Genomic DNA, 13581 nt, shown 5'->3' with positions numbered 1-13581 from the left:
TCACATGGAATCCTCAAGTCCAAAGGAGGAGAGGAAGACCAAAGAACACATTACGGCGAGAAATGGAGACAGACATGAGAAAAATGGACAAGAATTGGATGGAACTAGAAAGGAAGGCCCAGTACAGAGTGGGTTGGAGAATGCTGGTCAGCGGTCTATGCTCCATTAGGAGTAACAGGCGTTAGTAAGTAAGTATGTAAGGCCTTATTAAGTCTCACCATTCTCTCATGCACTTGAACATTGTAAGAAGCGTGTTTTCGAAACATATATATCCCATAATATCCTGTGAAAGTAAACATAATCATAAAAAAATTCTGTAATCTGTTCTAATGAATATGATATGTCTCTAAATTAATCAAGTTAAACTAATAAAAAAGACTAGAGTAAATGGTGCTTGGTATTGTCCACTGACTGCTATGCATTACTGTTTTAATAAATAATTGGTTGTATTAATTATCAACCATCTCTTTTTAATGGTAATACTGATAAGAGTGATATTTTTATTAGTTTCTTACAACAAATACAAAACCTACGTTTCGAATACTCTTCAATTTGCCTTTATTTATCATATGATAGAAATAGGGGACAAATTACTTTCTTTTCAAGTAATAATGTAATAAGCTGACGGAAAGAAGAAAAATTGAGTGAGTAAACAAATGAATAAATTTGGAGCAAACAAGTTTGTGACCTAATTTCACCCTATCATTAACAACATAATAAAGCTAAGTTTAGATGTGTAAACAGAAATTTATGACATTTAATGAATGACACTTTATATATATATATATATATATATATATATATATATATATATATATATATATATATATATGATGAAAAGCAAAACCAACCAGACTTGCTAACCTTAGTTTAAAACATGAGTAGAAAAGTTCCTTTATGTATGGATGTGGAAGATTTTTTTATAGCTTATATTCATTTATGTTCTTGTTTTCTTATGAGAATGTAATCGAGTAAGCTGGAAATGACAAATACGTTATTTAACAATTTCTATTCAACTATAGGTTAATGATTCATGCTTGAATAAATACTCAGGTTATTAGTTGAGATAATTGTTTACACGAGACGTGAACATACACTAAATGAATTGGTCTATATTCATATGGTAAGACTTACTAGAAAATACTAATTCTGTTTGTTTATATTTGTATAGATAGAATTTCGTCCAACTTTAGACTGTTATGAGCTCTAAAATATGTGATTTGATTGTGAAAAGGATAACAATGTTCAGGTTGTACATAATACATTTTTATGGAAATTATTAAAAATGTAGAGAGTTTATCTTTGAAGTGGATCTGAAATAACAGGTGGGCCAAAAGTTTAATTTGATCTGAGAGATAAAAATGTGGGTAAAAATCTTTCAGTTGATTGATTTAACCTAAATATTTGAAATCTACAGTTTGAGCAAAGTTTCAAAGTACGGTTAATTGATCGTATTTTATTTTTATTAAATGCTAATAATGTAGAAAGGAAGGTAATCAAAAGATTTTGGATAGGCCAAATTAAAATCTTTCCACCAGGATTATAAATGTTGCATTATGCTAGGGTTCAATAAGTAGTGCTCTATCATACAAATCAGGATGAAATGCAAAGGATGTCCTAACGTGATATTTATTTGCGTTTTATTGTAGTTTTGAGTGTAGTTTACTGTCTATTCATATATTTATCTGTCTATGGTTAATTTATGGTCGTTAAAGTGAGTTACTTAACATCATTTGTATTTTGTCCCAAATTAAGTGATCATAAGAAATAAAGTGAAATAAGTTCTTTGTTTGTTAAGGATATCATGTGTGCCTTTTTTGTCACTAGCCACATACATCCAATAAAATCCAGATTAACACCGTGTATTTATATGATACATACTTGTAAGAACTCAGTAACATCTGGTAATAATCTAGTTACACAATTCAGTTTATTCATATATCAAAAGTTATCCAGAAACCCTAGGTGACTAGAATATTAAATGAATTAGGTTAGCAATTGAAAACTTATAAATTCCCTCAGGGTTTTTGATAACCGAAGTAAGTCTTGAAAACAATATAATTTAAATTTACAAGACCATATCAGCTCTACTGTAATAAGTTTCTATCATTTTTAACTATTCAAATAATTGCAAGTAGTTTATTCGTTTTGTTTTATACTGGTCTATTAAAATTTTGTACTTACTTGAATTGAAGTGAGAATATTATAAAATCAAGAGTAAATTTTATGACCTATGAAAGCCACAAGAAACAGATTTAATAGGCTATTTTCAAAAATTCTTGATTCACTTTTTCATAGTTTCACTTTGTATTTTAATTTTTCGTCTAAGTTCATGAACATCATTTGAAATCAATTGTATTAATGGACATTTTAAACAGGTTACAAAACCATTACCTAAAATAGGATTTTCATCTTTTTTTTCCAGGGTAACTAGACAATTAATAAACATATAAAATCCTGTTGCAAAATCATATTTTTTATGGTAGTGAGGACAATAAAAACTAAGCCACTGTAATTATGTTATAGTCTAACTGATATTAACTGATGAGATGAAAATCACCATTTTAAAGATTAACACAAACTAATATTTTTTCAGTTTAGGGGTTGTGGAGATTGTTAAGTTTTTTTATTGAGGTCATGAACCGATTGATGTTAGACCACCACTGAAAACTTGGACGACCGTTTCGTCCTATTATGGGACTCCTCAGCAGTGCACATCCACGATCCCGCTTGCGGAATTCGAACCCATGGCCTTCAGTCTAGCGCGCGAACGCTTAACCTACTGGACCACTGAACCGGCATCCAATGGTGTTAATGTTTAACCCCAACCAATCCACGAAGTTGCGCGACCATCTTCCATTGTACTTAGGTAGATACCTGTTTCTACCCGACACAGATTTATAAAAAAAAATGTATTCGTTTTGAATCCTACCTAACTATACACATACACTATGATAAAAATTAAGTAAAATTACGAATAATATTATAAATGATTTCATTTTTCAAACTACTTACGTAGTCATTTGATTAACTTTTGTACATATTCCCTTGCTTGCTTATAGTTTTCATATAAGAGACTTGGAATGTATTATGCAACACAAATAAAATAAAGATTTCTTGCCAAATATAACTGTGTTTAATGTAAAAGTTTTAAAAAAATAATTCTCATCATATTATCACTCATTAATCAACTTAATAATTATGACATGGTATCTAATCACTTTGAGAATAGAAAAAAAACAATAGCAACGACAACAATAATTGAAAATTGAATTACCATTGATTGTTTATATCTGTGCGTGTGTGTATAAACTGTGATGAATAGACATAGTTCAATTCCTTCTACCTTCTTTTTTTTCAACTTCACACACATCCATATTTAGATACACTAGATAGGTGAGATTTTGCATGAGAATATTCATCAACCACACGCATGATAGAAATCAAGAAATCACATTGTTTATGAACACTATCTTTTTATCAATATACTTTCTATTCAGCTTCATATGACAAAAATGCATTAATATAGCATTTTTAGTTCCTCATAAATAATATTCCTCCGTTTTTTTTACAGAAATGTTTCCTCATTTTATTTTATAATATAACAGAAAAGGACAGAGCACGACAGATGGAATTGAAATTTCAACTTAAAATATAGAAAAAAACACAATAGAAAGATGAATAAACATATATATGTATAGAAAAACGCTGGCTTATTCCCTGTGAGATATAGAGAAAATATGCTATGTTGTTTGGTATAATTCGAACTTGTATTCAAGTTGACCACCCAAAATATTCAGCTTATGTCTAGTTCTGTACAACTCAGTGTTTGTGTGTGTGTATGTATTGTAATTGTTTAGTATATTACAAAGAAATACGTTTTATGAATCATCAAGGAAAGCATAATTATAATAAAAATTGTTATTATTCAATTCAAAAAACCTGTGTAGTATGCGTATGAATTTTAAAATAGGAAATGGTTTTCTAAAATCCGAGTAAAATCATAATGCTCGGATTGGTCATGAACTGTTTTTTTTTAAAAATTTAATCGGAGAATTAATAAGCAGTTCAGGATAAATTTATGTCGTCTAATAAACTATGTCCAGTTGATAAATCGGATCTGTAAACCGATCCTCTAATTTAATCAACAAAATTCTTGTCAGTTAATTACTTTGTTTTTGGTTCGATATGTAAAGGATATTTGGATTTTCCACAGACATTGTGGAAATCAAACTGCATCACGAAGCAAGTGCTAACTTGGAATCCTGAAGGGAAAGACCAAAGAACACGCTGTGACGAAAATTAGAAGCAGACATTAAAAGGATGAATAGCAGCTAGAGAAAACTGGAGAGGACTGTCCAGTACAGAGTTCAGTGGAGAATGCTTGTAGGCGGCCTATGCTCCTTCATGAGGGGGAACAGGCGTAAGTAAGTAAGTAAGGATTTACGGTTGACTTGTAAATTGAATCTTTATTTTTGACTATTTACTTACTGTCTGATTAGTGATATCAACTTAATTGAATATTATTTTAATTAATGTTTGGTCTAACTACTTAATATATATTTTGATTGTTGACAAATGGTTCCTTCGTGTCATGTCTGTCAACTTCAAAAATGTACGATAATAAGCTTTTTTCGTCTAATTCAATTTGAGGATTAATTTACCATTTGTTTAGTGTAATTCATTAAAAGGAGTTTAGTTAGGTATAAAGTGGATATGTACACTATGAAATGAACTTGGATCTGCGACTCGTTATCAATAATATTTTTGAAATGTTGAACTGTTAAATTCAGATAAGGTTACTGTGTGGAACTATTTCAATTTTCAAACCAGAAATTCAAATACTAAATTTATTTTCTCATCAAAAATACGTAACATTATGAGCTTACAAGCTAGATTAAAATGACAATATAACGAACAACCTCCATCGTTTACTGATGTCTCTTCTAACACCAGACATAAATGGAAGGATTACCTAACTGCTGAGATAAACTAAAAATGAAATTATTATCATTATCGAATGAGATTCTTTCCACTGAAATGATATGACTGGTTTATTAATGGAAGCTAATGACAATCTGTGTTTAAAATTACAAGAATGCCATTCATATAACAGACTACAGTAAGTGATTACAATCAATACTAAATGCTATAATTTTCTTTTGTAACCGGTAACAATGATTCTGCTAACCTAGCTAATGTATCTGTTAAACAATCTAGAACTCAATAAATAATTTCACCCTTTCTCAGGTTCTCAATCAAAAAGTTGAGTAGCTACCAGGGTATCTTATATTATCTCGCATCATTCATTGTATCACCCAATATTTCTGTTGAACACTATTGCAGCCAACTATAAGTATACTGTTTATTAATCTCGAAAAATTTAAGTTTTACGTGAAGACGAAAATGAAATGTAAATCGTAATATTTTTGAATTTTCTTGCAATACCTATCATTGTTCACCAATATTACTATGATTAATTCAATTAGACAAACGTACTTATTACATACAACGATTGAGTAATATTAATTTATAAATATATGTTTCTTACAATATTTGTTTATCTGAATGAAATATGATGAGAATGTCAAAGATAAGAAATAATTCTATAAATAAGAAATTCGAGTTGAATTGCATATGACAGATCTGTCAAGAAATATGATATAATTTTTTAAGCAAAACAAATATGTTTTCATTGCCACCACTATCGTCGTCGCCGTCATCGTCAATAATACTACCGTCAGCAGTATCTTAATTATCAGTTAAGTAAATTATTATAGAGTGAATTTTAAGTTAATTTTATATATTGAATAATTCAACATTTTTATTTGACTGAATGTAATAAAACTTGATTATTTAAATTTATGGTCGTTATGCGTGTCTTATACTTATGATGAATCGATATGAGTGATGGAAATGGTGATACTTTAGACGTAGACATAACCAAACTATTGAACAAATCATTCATCTGATATATTTGTCTGTTAAGTAGTCACTGAATAATTAGTTATTATAACTTCAATATGAAATTCTTCCTTTATATTGGCAAAATCTGACAAAAAACTAATCGACATATTGAAAATAACAAATATTAGCAAATGTTGTCCACAAATTTTTAAAATTCAGTGGCTCAGATCATGAGTTAGTTGAAGTTAGACCGCCATGGAAAACCTGGAAGCACTAGACGGCCGTTTTGTCTTATTATAGGACACCTTAGCAGTACGCATCCATAATTCCACCTCGCGAGATTCAAGATTTATGACCTTAACTTTTGAAATTGTAAACATTATATTAATAATTTTTTAACCAACTGTTTGGTTTGATAATTTTTCATGAATTGACTTTCAAATATGACTTATTAGAAACTAATACATCACATAATGTAATTCACTACCAAGCAACCCATAGGTAAGTGATATTTTCCGCTTGTCAAAATTAATTCCAAAATAAGAAAGTTCGAAATAAACTGCAGGTTATAGTAACACTGAAACACTTTGCCTGTGTAAAGTAATATCAATAATCACTATTTACAGTAATTTTGATGATTATGTCTTAATGAACTGTTAAGTTTACATGATGATTCTTTGCTAAGATTATTTAAATCTAACTACCAATCAAACTATTTAGATAACGTTGAACAAATCCGATAGAATTCGATCAATCTTTATTTGTTTACGTTTCTTTACTAACCGGATATTCTTAGTTAGAATTTTCATATGATTGCTAGATTGATAGAATTCGACATTCTATTTACTGAAGTGATATTAGTTAATCCACATCAAATAATGAATTTACTTCTGTAATTATGATATCTGTTTATCTTCAGATACAAATTACCATTTTTTAAATTACCGGGGTGATTTACTACTGATATCGTAATATAATAAGTAGCAATTTTACCAGACTTAACTTTGCATTTTGTTTCACATTTATTTATTTTCTCAAATACTTTAAATTTGAGCAATGTTTAACACATTTGGAACCAGACTATTCGGTTCTTTATGTTTCTCATTAACTTTACAAACAGTATCAGTTCATGTAGAAATTTGTATAGGAAACTTAACTAAATATTATCATACTGTTTTATAGTCCAGCAGGAGACATTTTCCCATAATTAACATTATCATTATTTCCAATGATAATAGGAAAAATAAAATAACTATTTCGATTCAACTTACTTTTCTAAATATAAATTAGGTTTTTAAAAAAACAATATCTAATTGTTTCCAACCTACTTTTTTTTCTGTTCATTATAATAACAAATTTGTTACATCATGAAAACCCCAAGAATATTGATTAGTATGAAGACTTGTTCAAAGTAAAGAGAGGGAGGTGGTAGAAAATTATAACTAAACATAATCTAATTAATTTTCATGACGTAATCGAACACAATGAATAATCAGACCAGTATAGTTTACATATGCAGATTAGAACATAATAAAATTAATTATTTTAAATGTGTTGTAAAAAATTATTCACTAACTTTGTTGTTGTTGTTGTAGTAAGACAATCATTGTTTGATTTTATGTCCTACGTAAAAATTTTGATGAAAGTATGTGTCTGTGTGAAGACAATACTGTTTTGTAAGTATAGTAGTGGAATAGTTAGATTTACTTTTTTTCTATTTTGTTTTAAACGAATTTGTTCATCGACGATATTTTCTGAATGTGTTGATGAAACGCTAATCATTCCAATTGTACTTATTCTATTTAATTATTGGTGAGAAATTGGAATAAAATTTAATGTTAACCAGAATCTGCCCTTTGTCATATTCAAAAGCGTCTGCTTAACGAACTTATCAGAGAGTACCTCGGAAGACATTATTTTTCTCAAAGATCCAAATGCACCTTAAGACAAGCGTCAATAAACTCGAAAACTAAGTCTACGTTTTCCTTGCAACTATCTTCAGAAACCTGAGAATAATTATGTCTTGGAGGTTATTTTTTATATACAAAGAATTGAATGACTACTACTCAACATATTAATTAGTATCCAAAGTTAACAAACAATATAGTGCCCTTTAAACTAGGATATAATAGTTCGTAATAACACATGATTTCAACACATATTCCTGCCAAATATTTAACAGTATTGATTACCGATGAATGACGGACTTTGAAAACGGTTGCTTTTTTATTTAAGCAATCAATGGAAATCACAAAATATACATAAAACAGAGAAGAAATGTTACATTTTATATTCATCAAAATATTCTTTTAGGATATGTAAAAGTAATAAATATTAGTTTATACGTGAATAAATTCTCCCTTCAATGTTGTGTAATTTATGACGTTTTACCACATGTCTTACTTATAGTATACAAAGAATTGAAAAAACAGAATGAATGAAATCATAAATCAATACATAAAGATACATAAAATGAGAACGTTTATCATATGTTTTTTTTGTTAACTCACAGTCTGAAGTTATCCAGATAACATTTATAAATAAGACGTGGAACGACGGTCTGTAGACGAAAAAGAAAAAAAACAAGGAAATAACTATATAATTGACATTCGAATAATGATATATTGTTAGTTAAATAATCGGAAAATACGTTTTCATTTCAGTACCAATTCATTACTGACTAGATAAGTAATTTATTTGAAAAAGATATAATGGGTTTTACTTTAGTTTTTAAGTTTCCCCTAGTTTACGCTTTTGGTAAAACGATTTCATTTTTAAATTAAAAGCTGTGAAGATAATATTAATTTCGCCTATCATAGGGAATGTAAAAATCTATAAAACGATTCAAATCAAGTTGAAACAATTGTTTAGTGTTTACTGATTCTCAGTAATTATCCAACTATTGCCAAGTTGTGACAAAGATATCATTCAGAATAAAACCACTCCAGCTTCTGAGTCCTAAAACGGACGAATCACTTATTATAGATTTCATTGTTATTCACAATCCAGCTTTAATGAAACTCCTTCCTAGAGGCAACATCAAACCAATTTGACAGTGATGAACATATACTGATACAAATTGATTAGATACAGTACTCATTACTGGCAGTAGGGAGATTCATGCCCTTAATTCAAGTTCATTTCTACATTGAAACAAGTTTAAATATTTAAATGTGAAAAATAACTTCTAGTATTATTTCAATTTTCGCTTTAAACTCTGAAATAATTTAATTGTGTTTTCTACCGATTGAATGACAAATTCTTTTTCTCTTTGTTAAATTTTACCTAATTTCAAAGTAAATACTCAAGTTTTTTCATGCTTTACGTTGACTGTTACATGTATTATCTTATGTAAAATTGTGTTATTATATTCTTTACAATAAACCAATATGGTATGGTTAATTAAGACAATTTATGAAAAATGTTTATATCCATATTGGATTGTTCTCACAATGAACGTCTTCAGCATAAGTTTCCCTATTGATATTAATTTATAAGCATTAATAAGTAATCATTATTTTATATAAACTAAGCTTAATAATGGAGCACTATCAAGAGATTACATAATAGTTACAGTCGATTAGGTGTTCAAGTATAGAACTCCTAACTGCTTTCCTTTCACCCTTATAGAACCAAGCTGGGATATGTTCCCGTATCCGAGTTGATAGGGAGTGCTGGCTACGGCCAATGTACCTTGCTCCACAAGAGCAATACAATATATTTTATTCATAAACTCAGTTTTGATTCTTTACTATAAAAAAAAACTTTTTTCCTTCTGACAATTAAATAAAAAAATATCTGATTTATCAGTGAAAAGAAAAAAAAAACAAACCAAACACATAAACACAAAATTCTAGTTAAAGTAGTAAGGATAAATTACGAAGAATCTATTTTCTTTTTTTGTTTTTAATTTCTAGATTTTGTCAATAAATTAAAATGAAAAATTGACATACACACATACAATATATTTAAAACAAAAACCTTTTTGGGTTGTTTATGCATCCATTTCAAATCAAAATTGCTTTGATTCTTTTCATTCAAAACTTTCACAATTTTCTTTCTTTTTTTTCACTTGAGTTCAATCTGGACAGGATTTGATTTTATTGAATTTTTTTTTCATTCATTTTAATACAAACATCAACTGATATAGTAATTAAGCATATCTACTATACAGACATACACTGATATATATAAACACATGAACATATATTCACGTAGGTAAATATGCACCAAACCAAAGTATATATATATATATATATATATATAAACAATATCAGCTTCAACAAGCTGAAGTAAAACTCTTTTACTGCGTTAATTTCCACCTTGATCAAGAAGTCAAGATTATGTATAAACTATATATATGTATAGTGGACTGGTATTAAGTATAATATTATTTCTATAGGTCCTGTTCACTTAGCATATATATACAAACACTCACTTATACAGGAATGTTAAATTGATTGATTTCATTTGAGCCATTGATAAAAAGAAAATATTTTCTAATACAATTTAAATAATTTTCTTGTTATACAAAAGATAAAAATTTTATTTTTTTTCTAGTTAGTTTCTATGATACACAGAAATGAAGCAATCAAAAGAGAAGAAAATTTCTCGTTGAAATTTAAGAAAATAAAAAAACCTGTTTTCGCTTCAATTCCCGTTTATGCAATGAAAATTGCTGAATATTTTTTTTAAAGTAAGAAAGAAAAAGGTATATTTTTCTAAACACCCACTTGTTAAGTTGTTTTTGAGATTATCATTAAAATTGTAAAGAAGTAACCAAATTAAAAGAAAAAAAGGTGATTTATGATTCTATGAAATGAGGATCATTGAAAAACTGTTTGAAATGAAGAATCATTTAGACAGTTCAAGGTTGAAATTTTCTTTACATTTATACATATCCGCAAAATATGAATAATAAAGTGTCTAATGATTAGTTTCAAGAGATATTTTCTGAAGTTAAAGTAGGAAGTCGTTATCAGTAGAATTAACCACGTCAAACAATGTTATAGAATATTCTAATTCACTTTTTTTCAGATAAACTTTAGATCTTGTATTCTGTCTACTAAGTAAGCATGGGTGTGTAATATTTAGAAGTCTAAAACTATAATCAAATACCATTTCATTTGTTTTAAATCTTTCGTAATTTCTTAGAGGATATCATTTTATTTTGAAAATAGTCTTTACAATGTGTAAAATTTTCATAAAAACACCTCAACAAACTTGTTTACATCATTTATTTCATAGGATTTAGATGTCAGAAGCAGTAGAAGTTCAATTAAAATGCTTATAAAAAGATTGAAAAGCTTCAAGTTTTTGCTTGATTCAGAGATCTATTAAGTTTGAACATGGTTTCTGTCATTAATCAATAGCAACTGAGGAAGCACAGAGACCTTTGATTTACATTTACGGAATTTAAACAAATTTACAAAGAAAAACGACAATGCTAATTCAACCTTAATTTAGTCATCTTGTAACACACTGTACTGGTGTTATGGCTTATTTGTATTTGAGTGTACATTTTAAAAGTGAGCAACATGTATAGGGAAAAATTTATCTTATATACTCGTACATAATAGTAAACAAACACTCATATGAGAAAGACCAATTTATTGTTGAATACGATATTGTAGAGTATCTTCAAAAAATATGAAAACCATACACTAAATACTCCATTTGCACAAATTTCACCAATTGTCTCTTACAAACTTCATCGTTCCTTCATCCGTGTTTACATTTTTGTTCTTTTCAACTAGATCTTCTTAACATTCTGATTGATGTTACATACTGTTGACAAAAGTAACCTACTCTACAATATTACTGTAATCCATTGCTTCATTAATGATTTTAATCTACAAAAGTATAAATAATTAATGATAGTTCTGTTTATTAAAGTGATTAATTATACCCTTGCCATATACTCCAATATTGAAATTTGTTCGTTTGTTGGTGTTAACTTTAAATATTGTAATACACATTTATTATAAATTAAAAAAGAAGTGAAATTTTTAATTTTCCTATCCATTATTCTTAAAAATAAAAAATAATCACGTACATTTTACTGACATTTTAAAATAGAATTATAAAAAAAACTAGATATTGAATACTTAGTTCTAAATATTAATAATGGAGAAACTTAGACACTTACAAATACTAGACTACTATTATTGTCTGAATATTTCAACCTGTTACTAACTCACTAGCTGTCAAATGAATTGTTATCTATTTTAAAATTTATTAATCAAGGAGAATGTTATTAATCTATAATGATTACTCAATCATTTGATATCAAGTAACCAATTAATAATGTAAGATAACATATCATTAATCTTCTGTAAAACAAGTATTCAAGCACAATAAATAGCTTACGTTACTAATAATTCATATCAGCGATACCCAGCAAGTTAAGAAAGTGACTATTTTACATGACGAAATATCTACAGAACTATTTCTTGGTAAACTATATTCACATAAATAGTTTGTAGAAAAAAAAACTAAACCAAAATGTAAACTGATAACTATATTCAGAAAAATAATCTGAGTACAAATTTTTTTGTTCTCTAATTTGAACAGAATCATCGAAAAATTGAAGAAGAAAGTGATAAAAACTACCTTCTTTTTTTGGAAAAATTCCATTTTAATAAAACCAATAGATAAATATGAACATTTATAAGTTCTGTTCTGTTAGTTTGCTGGGCTTTTTTTCCAATACTTATTCGACATTAATTAGATATTTATTGAACAATGAATGACTAATTTCTCTCTATATGAATGACATTGAAATCAATTTTCGAATTAGATTAGACAATGAAAACAAGTTTTCCTAATATTAGAAAGTGAACAATAAAGGGAAACATATCGTCTATGAACTAGTTCATCAGTAAACATTTTACATTCACCATCTCAACTCAATTTATTTTGATCAATTTAGTAAATTTCGATGGAACTAAGTGTATAGTCATAAAGTTAGTTTATTTATTTTCATTGTTTCATTTTAACTCTTTAAAACTGTGTTCAGTTTCTAAATAGATTAATTTGAAAGTCATTTACAAAATAATATGTATCAGAAGGGGTTTTGTTGATATTATAGTAATTTTTTAATAGTTGAGATTATGAGTCGATTGAAGATAGACCAGCATAGAAAACTCGAAATAGGACGAAACGGTCGTCCAGTGCTTCCAGGTTTTCCATGGTAGTCTAGCTTCAAGTGATCTTCATGATCTCAACAGTTAAAAATTACTATAATATCCACAAAACTCCATCTGATACTAATCAACATACGCTCACTAGTGACTGGTTTCAAGAGGTATTTCCTCGCGTTCTAGTGTGAAGCCGTGACCAGTGGAGTACAACCGAGTTTGTCGTGAGATTGCAAACCACTCACGACAATGGTGTATGTGTCGCTCACTTTCGTGAATTAGTTGAATTTAGACATTGGCTGCCGACTGAATGGTCTAGAGGTTAAGTGTTCGCGCGCGAGACCGATAGGTTCTGAGCTCGAATCTTGCGGGGCAGGATTGTGGATGCACACTGCTGAGGAAACCCTCAATAGGACGGGACGGCTGTCCAGTTCTTCTAGGTTTTCCATGATGGCCTAGCTTTAAATGACTCATGATCTCAATTATTAAAAAAAAATTAAACTAATATGTATTCCTTTTTAATTGAGACCACCAT

General features: G+C 28.5%; 1 protein-coding gene across 1 annotated transcript in view; it reads right to left on the bottom strand.

The window, feature by feature from the left end:
* SLITRK1 (SLIT and NTRK-like protein 1) overlaps positions 1 to 13581 on the bottom strand; it is a 78487-nt gene that overhangs the window by 20448 nt on the left and 44458 nt on the right. Inside the window, exon 2 of the mRNA XM_012941302.3 lies at positions 8418 to 8467. The gene's annotated coding sequence lies outside the window, so the exon portion shown is untranslated. The remainder of the gene's footprint in view (positions 1 to 8417; positions 8468 to 13581) is intronic.

The sequence above is a fragment of the Schistosoma haematobium genome, chromosome 4, assembly GCF_000699445.3.
Source record: "Schistosoma haematobium chromosome 4, whole genome shotgun sequence".
Classification (NCBI taxonomy): Eukaryota; Metazoa; Platyhelminthes; class Trematoda; order Strigeidida; family Schistosomatidae; genus Schistosoma; species Schistosoma haematobium.
This window is presented reverse-complemented; position numbering and strand designations above follow the sequence as displayed.